This window comes from Bombus impatiens, unplaced genomic scaffold (assembly GCF_000188095.3).
Source record: "Bombus impatiens unplaced genomic scaffold, BIMP_2.2 scf_0064, whole genome shotgun sequence".
Lineage (NCBI taxonomy): Eukaryota > Metazoa > Arthropoda > Insecta > Hymenoptera > Apidae > Bombus > Bombus impatiens.
In genome coordinates this window covers 412,206-428,327 of record NT_176483.1, presented here as the reverse complement: position 1 = coordinate 428,327, position 16,122 = coordinate 412,206, and the positions used below count along the sequence as shown (strand labels likewise).

Sequence of the window (16,122 nt, the reverse complement as noted above, 5' to 3'; positions counted from 1 at the left end):
GTCACGAATGCGTATGCGGTGTAAGAAAATCGTTAGCGCGTAGAAAGAATAATTTGCACTTAAGGAGACGTAAGAGTAAAAAGTACAGATAGCAGTTGAGAATTTAGATGAAATTGCCGGTAGGTTTGCACATCTGACCGTGCAACTTTTACGTGGAACAATTGTTGGAATGACGTACGCAAAGTAGGGAAGGGTAATTGTCCTGTGCATGCGGAACGCAAAGAAAGGGAGGACATTGTAAGCGCAAGGGGAAACGGATCGCCTGTGATCAGACGTATTTTACGATACCACGGACATTACATTTTCCCATAAATTTAGATAGCTGTTTCAAAAATTAAAGAGCGCAAGTTCTAGAATACAAATTTACTTGCTGTTCGATGTAAAATTCATGACCGTATATTTTCGTTTCTTTTTGCGCGAAACAGCCATAAAATCTTCTTTTTCCACATGAAAATTTCATCACACGATATCTCTTTAATTTAAACGTATGATTATTTAGATTTGTATAGCTACTTTTTAGATCTCTTGATAACATAGGCACGTTGTTAGTGTATGTACATGTCCTGCGTATAATTTTGTGTAAATTTGGGAGCAGAGATGCGTTGAATATTATCTTTTGGTTACCTCATTGCGGAACGTTCGGTACTCTTGTTCAATGGAATTATGTATTTTTGTCCTGCTATTAATTACTGATTAATTATATCGATATAATTTTAGCAATTGCAAACAGATAAACATGCTGACGAGCATGAACGTAGTTTTGCAAATTAATTCAATAATTTCTACGTCATAAATTGGAAACGGTAATTAGATTGGATATCTGTTATTATTTATTGAATCATTCAGTAAGTAATCGATCAAAACGCCGTTTATATGCATGCATGTTAAAATATCTGATAAACGTGATAAAAACTGCTTGATGGTATTAATAACTGTCGAGTAACTCCATTAACGGACTCGAGGAAAATTAGCGCGTACGAAACGTATTTTCCAAATAAATCTCTAATCGGAGATAGTTTCTTCGAAATATCATACATTTGGTCCGAGTAACTTTTAAACGTTCGAATACTTTTATCCAAACATCAACCAGTTCGTTGTTCCAGATATATAACGATTATCTATCCAACAATTTTTGCAATTAATACAATATAGTTATACGCGTGTAATCGATCACGATCCATCAGATTCGAACTTTAGAAAATCTACATTTCATACGCGTTAACCCAATACCAAATCAATTGCAAAGATTCTACATATTAAAAAACAGTCTGTTTGTCGACCAAGAGTACCCAGCTTCTCGAGCGTTATGCATTTTCAACATCCTATCGCGCGAAGAATTATACCTCGTTAATTGCGATTCTCCGAATGAAAGAAAGAAAGATAGCGGAAACTTCCATATGTACTTCTACGCACGCACACATACACACAAACACACACAAACGTCCATGTAAAAAGAAGAAAAAAAAAAACAGAAACGACCGATCGTTTTCCACGTTTTCCCTAAGAGGGCCACTCTCTCGTTCGTTTATCGCGGCGCGTTTCATTTTCACGCGTTGGTGATTCTCGACGACGCGACGCGACGTATCGTCTCCTCGACTCAATTACCAATTTACGGAGAACGATCGCGGGCCACGATTCCGGATAATCATCGTGGCCATTGGAGCAGGGACGAGCACGAGGTGAAGCCAGGTGAAAGAGAAGACTAATCTGTTCGGTATCGAAGAGCCGTTAATTGTATCGCGAGGAGAAAACGATCTTTTAATCCGTGTTCGAACCCTGATCGCTGACGCTGAACGATTTCAAGGATCTGGCTGTCGCTAACTGCTGGCGTAATTCGAACGCCATCTTTGTCGTCGTCGACGTCGTCCTATTTACACGCACGCACAGGGCGCCAGTTTTCCCTTGATGGGTGCACGGACACGTTCGAGGTCGCAATTACGCCGCGAAACGCGGAACAACGATCGCCCAGTAAAGTGCAATCGAGAAGAGAATTAATGAACGCCGCGCACCGCTGACGTAGAGTACAATCAATTAGTAAAGTTCCAATTAACGTAGGTTTTAGGTCATCCCGATGGTTGCCGCGTGCACCGAATCGACTGATCGCGGCCTCGACTTCCGCACTCTCGCGACCATTAAGATCCCATCGCGTGAACAGCTTTCTCAATTTTATCGGACCAAGTCTGTCAAAGAATTCGTCCAGAATTTTCCTCTGGATTATTATTTGCTTTGTTTATTCTTTTTTTTTCTTTTTCTTTTTCTTGCTAATCGATCCATTTGACGTTCTCGTCTTCTCAATCGGAAGATCTTCTGTGTTTGGTTTAGGGAGCGCAATTTCCTGTATTTGGTTCGATAGGTACGAATTTTCGGGGAGGTATTCGTATTTGCATGTCGCCAGTAGCTAATACGTCGTATCTGGTATCGTTTCATTTTTCAAAATATCGCGCATGCACTTCGTAAGAGACACACGACTCAAACTTTCAGGAAAAGCGAACAATTGTTTGGAAACATAGAAACCAATTACTTTCTAAACGCATAATATTGACGCGGGGAACAGACTCTACGAAGTGGTGGACAAATATTATCTTCGTAATCTTTCATTCTTAGCCCTTGATATTCTAGTTGGACGATTTTTACGCTCTTCTAACGCGGAATTGAATTATTTTGAGTTGTAACAACTTTTGAAATACATTTGCGTATGTTGAAATACTTGAAGTTCTTCGTGTTTTTTTTTTCTTTTTTTTTTTTTAAATGATAGAACTTCGGTTTTCTTCTGTTTCGACGTCGTAGATAGGACATTTAAACTGGAAAAGGGTAGTTATATTTATTCGAAAAGGTTTGGAGGCTCGACAGTAGGTTTCTAAATATTTTCTTGTTAATTGTCGAGAAGATTCGATGGAAATAATTATACTTAAAACTATAGGCATTGGTTCTATACATTTGGACTAATTAATGATTCGATTTAAGGATAGTGGAAAATAAGCGCGCAAGTATAGAAGCTCTGAGGAACAAACAACGACAGAAAGAATCTTAAAAGTCGTTTTAATCGAGTGAATAGGAAAGAGATAACTACGCAAATTTGAAATCTTTCTCTTCGCTTCGTTCCTAATTTGTTGTTTCTACTATTTGAAAGTGAGAAATTAAAACGAATTATTATAGTACAAAAATTATTTAGATTTACGTAAAACTAGGATGATTTTTTCTAGAGATAATCGTTTTCTTAAACCAAGTATATATAACCTCTACCAATTTGTTTAGCGTATTTAGAGGTTAATCAGAGAATTTTTTTCTTCGATTACGAATATTTTAGAAGTTAAATCGTTGAAATATCGACAAGCAAGCTTTTCAAGCTCTATAATTTATACTTCAAAAAATGTGCAATATAATTTGATAAATTATTCGAGCAATTTATCGAACGTTGTTAAAAATCTAGAAATTTTTACGACACTCACCCGTCGTCGGTTATAGTTTTCCTTATTTTCCACGTACGTATCTCTATATTTCCCTTCAGTAACTATGTTATCTACGTTTAATTTTCGTTTGTTTCGTCGAGGGGCATTTATTATTCTGAAAATCGAATATTTCTACTTGTATTTCCTATTACTCTTTTATTTAAACAATAATTTATTATATTATTATCCGAGCATTTTTGACACGAACGTCCACGTTTTCGCCGAGACGCAACGCCACCCCTTTCAACCTCTTTGTCTTCGAGACTCGCGAAACGGAATAGAAGCGATATGCGGTACGAGAACGAATTCTAACCGCGAACCTCGCGAAGACCATTCGATTTTCGATCTCATCTTCGTCATCGTCGTGAAAACTGCACGTGCCTCGAATTCTATCGTACACCGGTCCCTCTATATGTATATACGATAATAGAAAATGAACGTAAGCGATATAAGTATTTCACCTAGATACTTAGATCCTCTTGTTAATGTTTAGTTTAATAATCGTTCGCCAAAAATACTGAAAAGGTGAAAAAAAGAAAAGAAAAAAAAAGAAAAAAGAAAGAAAGAAGAAAGGAAACGCAACTCTGATCGATGCTGTATATTATAGGTTATATCATATCATAGATAGACTATGGATGTTTGTGCAAAACGATATTTTTATAAATACGACGAAAAAAAAAAAGGTAGGATCCATATAATGTTTCGTTTCGCTTATCGAATATCCTAACGAATATCTTACTTCGAATATTTCATATATTTCTGCGTATTACGTCTTATTTTACTTAAATTTTCTATAAACGCATAAATATCCGTATTCTATTATACTTGCGTATAAGTTATGTTGCATCTTGGGGAACGAATTCTCTAGATAGGCGACGAAGCACGTTGCTTTTATTATTATTACGTTTATTTTATTATTACTTTGTTTGATTATCCTTACATAGAAACCTTGAACAAGGGTCGATTATTATTTTTGCGAATGGAAGTAAGAAATTTTTCGTTGTGGTTCTTTAAGATGCAAGACTGGACACTTAAAGAAGAGGGGAAAGCTTCGATTCGGCTCCTAAAGATCTTGGAATCCCTTAGCTCTTAGTTCGGCGAAGTAGCTCTCGAGTTTCTGTTTTGAAGTTCCTAAAGACTCGTTCTAACTCAATTGTATATAATATATAGGCGATAGATCGTACTTAATAGCGTAACTAAATGTAAACGTCCTATCGTTTGTAGATAGCGCGTAAGTGAACGTTCGAGATGTCCAAAATCCGACGCGGAGCCTGAAACGTAGCTGTTTAACATTTGTCTAGGCGCGTTTCGTCCTTCTTCGTTTTATCTTACTTTAACTCTTCCCCTCGCACATCCCCTTCATCGATGATATTATAAACGTATAATTTTTGACAAATATTCTCACACCTAGCCAATACCTTTGCACCTACATAACGAGTCCTGTCCGTCGATATACTTAAGATCATCGATATTAAATTTCGAATCTATCGATGTTTATTTTTGATATTAAAGTTCCCTTGCTTTCGTCATAATATCGATTAATTGGATTTTAATATTGACGATTGAAAGTTCGTCTTTATAGGATCGAATTGGTTTTTGTGTGATTCACTTTTTTCTAGTATTTTTATTGCGTTTTAGTTAAAGGAATTTGACTAAAACTACCGACGATTTATTCCTGACGTTTGAACATTTTGTCAGAATAATGGCGAACGATCTTTTAACTTTTTTTAAATACTTCTTAACAGCCAACGATCCTCGAAATGGCGAAAATATAAACAATCGAAAAGTTAGAAGATCTATTTGCCAAATTAATCGCTATCGAATCGAACATGTTAAAACATTTTATAGATCTGCAAACAACCTGTGTTTAAAAATTGATCGTGTACTATTCTCTTGATGTATTTAATATCGAACAACCCTTCGAACGGTGATAAGAACATAAATCACGAAGAAAATGTAACATCTCCCAAGTTGATCATTTCTTGGCTCAATGTATGGAAAGGCGAAGAGTAGATCTTCGACGACGGCTTATTCATAATTTTTCAAACTCTCGTTCCACGATCTTTTCTGTAAAATAAAAAGATGTGCGAGGGGGGACACGAACCCTTTCCGTCCACGAACGTTGTGACACATTATTAAGTTAAGTTTACCTCGCGTAACACTGATCAGTACGTTTGGCGAAGATTCTTCACTTGTACTTTCGTAGCGTTTTCTAGCGTAGAAATTGTATTAGGATCGATTTGTAAATAGAAGGTAACGCCGTAGCATATCTCGCCCGTATCTCTTGCCAGGGGGTGTCACGTTGGAATACACACATACACATATCCGATTAGATTTAATTCCTAATTAGAGTTCCTGTTGAAGGCAGCTTACCGTTTGTTAACGGGGTGGACTCTCTATTCTCTATATTCTTCCCTTTTTTTTTCTATTTTTTTTTTTTTTTTTTGCGAACGCGCGTTAAAACGATCGTAGCCAGCGGAAATCGACTTTGCTGGACGCTTACCAATCGAATCTCGTCCGGTTCGTTTCGTTTCGACTGGTCGGTGATCGTCCTTTTCAATGGATTAACCATTTCAACAGTCGATCTGATAAGGGAGAAGTTACGAATTCTCTTGAAAAACCGTTGAAAAAATTGTTTCGTTGGTGTTTGTTAGAAATATGATTATCGAGAGAGTTTGCCGATTTGCTGATTTCTTTCTTCCCTTTTTTTTTTTTTTTTTTTTTTTTTTTTTTTGCGAACGCGCGTTAAAACGATCGTAGCCAGCGGAAATCGACTTTGCTGGACGCTTACCAATCGAATCTCGTCCGGTTCGTTTCGTTTCGACTGGTCGGTGATCGTCCTTTTCAATGGATTAACCATTTCAACAGTCGATCTGATAAGGGAGAAGTTACGAATTCTCTTGAAAAACCGTTGAAAAAATTGTTTCGTTGGTGTTTGTTAGAAATATGATTATCGAGAGAGTTTGCCGATTTGCTGATTTCTATATATTAGTAATGTAATTGCGGAGAATGTTACGCGTTAGAGAATTATCGAGAGAAATCGGTGGTTATTATCTTTACTAGATTTATCAGGTATATAATACGTATATCGGATGTAAAATCGGATATTTAATGGAAAAATTAATCGAGAGAAGAATCGGTTTAATTGCCGTGCCGCTTTTAGTCGTATATTAAACAGGCAATCGACGAACGTGCAAAGATGAGAATATCGGAGGGTCGTGTAGGCGACCACCGTAATTCTATCATTTCTCGTGCTGATTTCCCTTAATTATCATTTAGCGGATGGTATTGACAGTATTAAAAGAGTTACAAAGAGTTTTAGATATCCGTGTCGTGGTTGTTCCGACAAGATGCATACGAGAAACACAAATTACATTGAACATACGGAAAACGGAAAACACATAATATATACATATATATATATATACATATAAGAAATATATAAAATACACACATACTTATTATACACGATATAATAGTACGCGTATACTAAACGAAGGAAAGCTATAATAATACAATATATATATATATATATTTATAGACGTATGTACACGGATTAACTACGAAAGATACAACACGAGGACGCGTAATTGGCAAGCACTTTTTACGAAGTACAAGACGTTAATAGGATTTTATTAGTACCGACCGGATGTGACGCGCGTGTTCCAGTGTGTGGGTGGGCCAGGATACGTGGATACGACGTGTATGAAGTGCGTGTGTGTCCGTATGTGCGTAGGTGTGTGCGTGGAAAATAACGTAACGAAGAAAACGTCGAAAAAAAAAAAAAGAAAAGAGAGGATTTTTGCGCGGAACGATCCTGCGTGTATACTTGATGAGAAAGATTGATTTAATTATAGGGTTAGGGGAGAGACAGGAGTGAGAACAAGGGCGTTGCATGTACGATAATAATTATTTAGGTACCTATTCTAGACGTGTATACGTATATATCTATATATCAATATACACATAAATATACGTACATATGTGTGTGTATATATATGAATATATATACGTACAATACACAGGCATACATGCGAAACCTATAAAACGATTAACGCGATTAATTAATGTTTTTTTCCGGACTAAAGTTCCTTGGGGGTAACGCGTTTGGTACGTGTCTCGAACCGAAGCCACCCCGATGTGATGACGGTGCTTTGTTTCTCTTTTAATTAGAACTATATTATTGATTTTTCATCATCCTTAAGCGGTATAGTTATGTTACTTAGAATTTATTTTGTTATTTTAACAATATTATTATTATTATATTATTATTACTATTAATTATTATTATTATTATTATTAATTATTATTATTATTATTATTATTATTATTATTATTATTATTATTTACGATATACTATTACGTTTACTTATACATACGTTATTAAAATATACGAATGCCTATTTTCAAACACGACATATCTTTGTTCGTTGTGTACATTTGAATCGTCATTTATTTTCTCTTATTTCGAACCTTGCCATTCCTCTTTCCTACCGTTCCTTGTCGTTTCTAGAATTAATTACGCGTTAATTAATTTAGTACGGATCAATTTAATAATAACTATAGATTTATTCGAATGTTCGTTTCTGTTAACGCCGCGATTCTCGTCTGATCGTCGAAGTCAAGCTGCGTTGGGCACAATTAAACAGTAGTTAACGTCTCATATTTTTAATAGGCTGGCTTAGAAAACTACGCGTGGTGCTAACGTCGATGATTCGAAGCTTAATTTAGACCGGTATATCTTGGTTAGATAAAAATCGTACGTCGATGTTATACTGCTGGTTAACGTAATACTAGAAATGATTAATTATATTCGAATCTTAAAATGTTATGCAAAATATAGAAGCTGTTAGTTTTGCATTCAGCCACGCAGTGCTATTAATCGAAGAGCAGATTGAAAAAAATGCATCGTTTGCATCGTTCTATTATAATTTCATTCGTGTTTGGTTCTTCCCTCCATTTTGCGCGTAATATCCCTAAGTTTAAAAATAAAATTAGTTCAAACTGCTTTCTGTTTAATTATAAAACATTAGCGTGTTTTTAAAAGTAGTACAATAACGAAGAAATCAGAGATGCGTTTCAAGGTATTTATTTGTCGAGCGTCTTACTTAGAAAGAGACGATGAGAAAGAATCTATTTCTGTCGGATTGGTAAGGTAGGCTGTTTCCGTTTAAAAAAGAAAATCTTGAACACAGTTAAACGCCTTATTACGTTTAAACTTATCCAATTTCAGTTTATTACTATCTTTTATTTGCGATCGAAACAATATATGACTTGTCTTTACGCTCCATCGTCTATAAATCGTTCGTGTGAATAGTACATCAACTATAACCGGATAGTTGATCGTCCGGATTAGTTCTGCGTATCGTTCCGATAAATCTTGTTTAACACAAGTATTACAATTCGTTTGACGGACGTAATAGCGTAGTTGGCGATTGATACATCGCGTGAGATATCGCGGGAATCAATACGATGAACAGAAGAAGCAAAAAGGAATAAGCTGCAGAATTGAAAAAAGCAATAAATCGTCACGAAACAAACATTAGAAAAATCGAATGGATACTTTCCAAACGACAAACTCACATTTGAAAGATATTCGTGAAGCTATTTGAACACTTATTACAGAAAATTTTTAGAACTATATCGTATCTGTCGTATGAAACTTTTTGAAATTTCGTTATTTTCGTGTCTGGAAATACGCAGTTAGAAAAAAAAGAACGATATACGGTATGATTAACGAATGTCTCAAACGTATAATTAACGATAAAAATGGTCCCACAAATATATATTTTCTGAACCGTTTGAAATTTCGATAAGAGTTTATTTCCACTTACACGATTTAATGAAAAATTACGTCAACAAGAAAAAAACAGAATAGTTTAAAAGGTAGTTGCAACTTGTTTCTTACAAATTTCTAACGAATAGATCGCGGGTTTTTACGCACTTATGTAAAAAGCAGAGAATTCGTACGACGTGCAAAGATACATAGAATATCCAAACAAGAGTATTTTTTGTATCTGAATTTCTGTATCTGAATTCTACTTATTTAATCACGCTCATAAACACATAAATTCGCATAGAAATTTGCAATTTAATAACGAATAACCGGAATAATCGACCGTACAGACACTCCCCGATACTCGCATCTTATCAGAATTTACAATTTCAAAATGTTTTGTGTAATACACGTAATATATTCACAAAAAGTTTCTATAAGTGTTTAAATATTTTCCTGAACTAAGGTTTAAAGGCCACTCGAGATCATAGATTTCTAAACGAAAGAAATTTTTTCATTTTCATTTATCGATGAAGAAGACAAAAATAGAGAAAAGGATGAAACGAAAACTATTTATTCGAATTGGAGGATCATTACGATGTCATTCGTACCGAACTACTGTACTTTTTGCGTTTAGATCGCTCGTTCCATCTACTCGATGAATTCTTAATTAGCAAACTGGTGCGTAGCTTGACAGGTCAAATTGCAGATACGACGAACGATAGACTTCTTTTTACCTCATCAATGAATCCACGTACATTTTCCTTTTGGTAATAGAAACTATCTGCTCAATTACGATCTCCTTTCTTCCCCTCTTTTTAGAGTCGATAATAACGTTCTTTGAAATCGTTTCGTCGTTTGTTCAGTGGTAAATATTTGAAGGCGTAAATAAATGAGATTGGCAAGCGATACGACAATATTCCAAATTTTGTATCTGTATTTGAACTATATTTGACTATATTTGACTATTTCTTTCCGACTTTTAGTTTTTATTTCTTGCATAATAATATCAAGACTGATTTATGTTATTACGTAAAATATTTCTTTATCAACATTAGTCGTTAAACTACAATTTTTGATTATAGATTTGTGTGATTTGTGCGACGATTTGGAAAGAAAAATTAACTTAACTTATTATTTATTTATTAACTTATTAATGCAAGGAGCATAGTCTGTATTAATTTTAAGTTACTTCGAAGTTAAATTAAGTTTCAATTGAAGCGAATTAAATTTATCTCAAGCTAATTCGTGGTAATTTAAAATATTAGTACGTAACAATTCTGGAATCGAAAAAGCTCGTCGTCGACTTTCTCTTTCGGAAAAGTTCAATTTCAACAACTTTTACTCTCCACTGTGGACTTATTTAATTTTTCTCGGCAAAAATAAATATTCATTAAAAAAAAAAAAAAAAAATAGCCTCATCAATGACAAATTAAGATGCGTGTATAATTTTTTGACTTAATTGAATTCTTTATGCGTGTTACGTCAGTTTCCGCAAAGAAGAAATAAGAAACAGAGAAGAAATAAAATATTAAATCACGCACAGTCATTTTCCTTTCAGTATTACGACACCACTATCGTCATTAATTATTAATTTTCCGACAGACGCACAGCCTAGTACTGTGAGAGAATTTGGTTTTTATTTGCAACGAAGTCGAGCAACGTTCGACGTATTACAGATTTTCAGCGTATTCTAGATACACAACTCGAGAACAACACTATTCGCATTTAACACTAGAACTATCGATCTTTAACAAATATTTAAACACCTTCAACATGACTGATCTTTGTCTCGATGAAAGTAAACGTTAATATTATAAAAAATGTCTTGGTTTTAGTAATTGGAAAATCCGAAAATTTGATATCTACCATTTTCACCGATTTAATAGATCCAGTGATAAGTTGACTCGTGGAAAATTTGTGAATATATTACAAAGATATGGTTGACTGCCACTGACACGCATTGCCGATTACTCGTCTCGCGAATGGCGCATATAGAAATATTGCGGATATGGCGAATTATTTTTTTCCACTAGCGACCGCAAATTTTTATGTTGAACTTCGCGACACTCGTTTTCCACGACTTTCATGTTTCCTCCGCCATATCGGTAACCCAGGGCCCGATAAATGTTATCCGGCGCAATTCTACGCTCGTTCAATTTCTTAGCTCTGCATCAAATAGGATATTATTAGCCGTTTTAGGATCGAATTTTTCCTAGTTCCAACGCATATTTGGAAAATTATTCTAAACTTGTATATTATTAATTCTCTGCATAAACTTTTTTTTAATCTGAGAGGAAAATTGTTTTACGAAGTGTGAAAGAAAGATGGAAACAAGACTTGTAGTGTACAGGATAAAACAAATTTTTATCTCTCATTGATTTAAGATCAACTGTTTTATGGTTACGATATTATTATATCGTTAATCGAGAAAGGAAATCCGCAAGGCATCGTTGAATTTTAATATTTCTACATCAGATATTTTTAATTTTGTTATTTCGTTTGCAAGTGAAGTAATTTTAAATTGACGTTCCTTTCGCGGATATTAGCAGTTCTTTAAGAGGAAAATAAAATTTTATTGTGTAGTAAATATAGAAATCGTGAATAATGAATATCAATTTAACTATCGAAGGAAAATACAAACGAGTATTTTCAGTTGGTCAGAAGGTGCGGAATAATCTCAATTTAAATCAATTCAAAATAGCATAAAATTTTCTGTTTCCTGTAGTGTCACAAAAATAGTTTGAAAACTCACGCTGCAGCGTGTAACCATCATAAGGACACATCAATCATGTGAAATTTATTCATTTTACTACAATACGAAAAAGAAAAATACGCGTTTACTACGTATACGTTATACACGTTTTCTCGAAGAAACCTCTACTTTTAACAAGCATCATAAACTGTCAATGTTCCATAGGATACCAATTCATAAATTAATTTCTCATCTTATAGAATTTCTTAACTTAATAAAAAATTACTTCAACGACTTAATTATTCCAATAATATCGTATAACTCGATATAGTTTACTAACGTAAAAGCCAGTGACTCGAGCTACTTATTAATAATTGACCTTTCCAAAAAATCAATTTTCGAGAAGGCGATCAGAGAATATACTTTTAAACGTTCCATGTCGACGATATCGTAGAAAAAAATTCCACCACTAGCTTCTGTTTTTCGAACGACCATCAAATATCGCATCTCAAAATCACAGCTCCATTTCGAGAAGCAACGATCCTTTTGAAAAAACAAAAAGGCGCGCGAAGCATGATTTTCTCGTGCTCGTCTGCGAAATGCACGAGTGTTTGTCGATCGGTTTGGAACTCCGGGAAACTCGGACGCTTTTCTTTTCTCGCTTTTCTCGGACTCGATTAATCGTCGAACGTGGCGTAACGTGACTAGAGGCAGAAAGAGAGACGGAATAAAAGGAAAGAGGGAGAAAGAGGAAGGAAAAAAGAAAACACTTTGACGATTGCCGGCGCACTCGACCGACTGTAACATAAAGTAGGCTTTAATGATTAACGGGAAAAACGAGTGGAAGAAGAAAAAAAAAGACACATGCGATCATACGTATACACGCGTCTGTAGAAGACGCGCGTGCAAGCGCAAGTGTGCACGTTCGTACGTGTACGTGTACACGCGCATACACACACACACACACACAACAAACATACACGCGCGCGCGCGCGAATAACACGTACACGAGGAGACAGGCAGGAAATAAGTGGCATAAGCATACTTACGTATAGTACATTATTGCAAACGCATAAGCGAAGCATATAGAGTTACGATTACACACGTAGAGGCGTGTTTAGAGGATACACCGAGGCCATTGGAAAATTCGTGCACGCGTGCACAAGGCCACGCGTTTCGCGGGATCGCGATCGCGATCGTTTTGTGTGACCGAAATGACGATGCACGATATTTTTACGATGTAAGCTATGGTGAGCTTTGGAATACATCGTTTTGTTGTCTTTTGAGATTTCAGTACGTTGTGAAATGTTAATAAAAATGAGTTTATAAGACGAAGAGTGGGGTTGACGATTTTTATGCGAATAAATTCGTAAATGTTTGTCGATATATGGGAATTTTAAAATGGTTTATCAATTTGATCGTACTGATTTTCGTGGTTCTATTTTGGATAATTAATGCAGTGGCTGTTGACGAGTTGATAATGGTGATTTGGCATTGCTACGTTCTTCGGTTCATTTGAATCGGCAAGAAATTACTACGAAAGAAACATTTTTAACTTGTAATTTTTCCTTGAAACGCTAATAGTCTTTTTTTCTTTTTTTTTTTTTTTTGTTACTGTTGAAACAAACGAGAAGGAAACTGGAACATAAAAGTCCGAAGATCGTAGAAGGGATAAATTACCATCTTTTTGAAATGTATAGATATTTCGTGAGAGTAATAACTCGATTTTCGAATGACGTACTTTATTTCGTGTTATACTTTTTTTGCAAAAAATCTGGCAAAGTGAAGGGAAGAATGGAAACGAAAATCTCATTTAAAACGTGTTCGCTGTGAAGTGTAATGTTTACCTGTAACATATCGCTGGCCACTGTGTTCAGTTAAAATAGAACCATAATCATTTCAATCATTCGATTATCGATGGAAATAATTTTAATCTGAACAGCTGAATCTTGGTAACTAAATGTAATATTTGAAACTTTTATGATACGAATTCTTATGGCTAATATTATTTCAACTTCTCTATTTCAAATGATATTTTCTTACGATAACTTTTCGGTATTTCGTCGCAGATAATTCACCAATAACCAGAGATTAAGTTCACTTATTTATTCAATTATTGGATTGCCTTTGATTAGTTTTCTTCAATTACTGGAATTCTCTCGCACAATCGAAGTAAAATATTCTCAGGGGACTGTTACAAGTTACAAGCTACAACCTACCAAAGTGAAGAAACTCTTTTGCATAGCAAGAAAAGTTTCACGATAAAACAAATAAAACGATAGAAATAAAAAGAAGTTACGAGTCATCTAATTATCCTATTAGACAAACGATTACAAAAACAAAATGGTAACTTGTAAATTCTCTAATATCGCTAATTATTCAATCATTACGCAAGAGTGGCCAGAAAATATAAAAAGCTATTGTTTCAAAGAAAATACTTGAAGCAAAAATAGATAGAGTTCTCCGTTATAGTATCCCCGGATTAAACCAAATTAAACCAAGCGAGCGATCACTTTTTCCTAGAAAACCAGTGAAACTTCGATTGAATTCAGCGAATTTTATCATCGTGTCAAATCTCGCTGGTGTTAGCCACCATAGTTACCAAGGTTCGGTATTTTTGCGCGCAACGAAAGGAAATTAATGTCCCGCGATAAAGGTTGCGCCGCGTCATTCGTTCGTACAGCCGATTTTCATCGACAACCGGTGTTCGATAATAAAAATTCATTTTCAGATTATTCGGGCATCATTTGTTGCGTTTGTCCGGTAATTAAATCGGCTGCACGTTACGTCGTTTCATTTTGCACGAGACTCACCTGGTCGTTTATCGTCGATCGCAATCGCGCGTGTCAGGAATCGAGAAGCGGTTTTCAGGAACGATTTCGATCGCGCGAACCGAGACGATTTCGCTTTGCCGTTCTGCGACGTACTCGCCGGCGGCGAGTCGCGCGTTTACACGGAGCCGATATTGAAATTCGTGTAAACCGATTGTTCCCATATCAGTTATGGTTCGTATGAAAAACGCGTCCACGACGATGACCGCTCGAGAATAAACCGATCGAACTGATTTTCCTCGCGAAAACCCGTTCCCATCCGTGACAGTTTGCCGCGAAAAACGATCCACCTCTTCAGACCTTCGATCGTCCGCCTAACGATGAAAAGTCGTTTCCCTGCCAACGAAAAAAGATGATCCTCCTGGTCGATAGTTGAACGAAATCTCAAAGAGGCTTGTCTTTTTCCCTGCTTTATTTTTACATCGTGCTTGCGTTGCGGGTTTTTCTAAATGAAAGTTGTCGAGGATTTTATGACAGATGAAGGGAGAATATTTCGTTGGAAATTGAAAATAAAGGAAAGAGTACTTTCCTTTCGATTTTTTGTTTCTTTTTTTTTAGAAGATGCTGGTTCTGAAGGAAACGGAGGAGATTTATTGCGAAGGTATAAGGTAATTGAAAAGGGTGCTATATATGTGTAATGTTTTTTACTTTTCGTGAAGACATTAGCAATATTTTTGAAGCGTAGGGTGCTCGTTTTAGGAAGTACATATATAGATTTACGTAGCTGTGAAAGTCAAAGTTAGTTCTCATTTAGATACTATTTTTTATTAGAAACACTCGTACAACCTTCTAAATATATCTCGTCACTTGGTCATCCGGTATACTACACTTATACACAACGTATCCTTTTCAGAAGAAACATACGTTCATTTCTACATTAACGAAGATACGCAGGAATCCAAAATCGACGCTCAACTTTTCTCTCCGAGTTTTACGAGGCACAGTCTCGCTTTCATACTCCGAAGAAGCAAAAAAAGACAAAGAATCGTTCGAACTTTATCCAAATCCTGCAAAAATAGAATACAAAATCTCTCAACCACGCGATCGTTTAATACCAAAAAAAGAAACGAAAGAAGAAGCAATCTCCTCGGATATTTCGTTTCAACGGCCAATTAAAAAATTCTCCAACTATCAAAACGCTGCAGAGATGCAACGCGAGGGCTAAACGTCGCTGTTTCTCAACGACGGGACGGGCCCTCGAACGAGCCAGAGCTCGCGTTTCGAGAGGCGACTTTCTCGTGATCGATGCGACTCCTCCTTTTGTTTTCCTTGGTAGCAGCGCGATTCCCTTTCTGGCGTCCCGTTCTCGACGAGCTAAGGGCGGTCACGCTCGTGTTGGCGCCCCGATTCCGCGTCTCCTTTTGTACGTTT

The 16,122-nt window shown here is 35.8% G+C and overlaps 1 protein-coding gene across 2 annotated transcripts in view; it reads left to right on the top strand.

The window, feature by feature from the left end:
* The window catches only part of LOC100742853 (protein bric-a-brac 1-like), a 110,524-nt gene that overhangs the window by 56,779 nt on the left and 37,623 nt on the right, over nt 1–16,122 (top strand). The gene's annotated exons all lie outside the window — the stretch shown is intronic.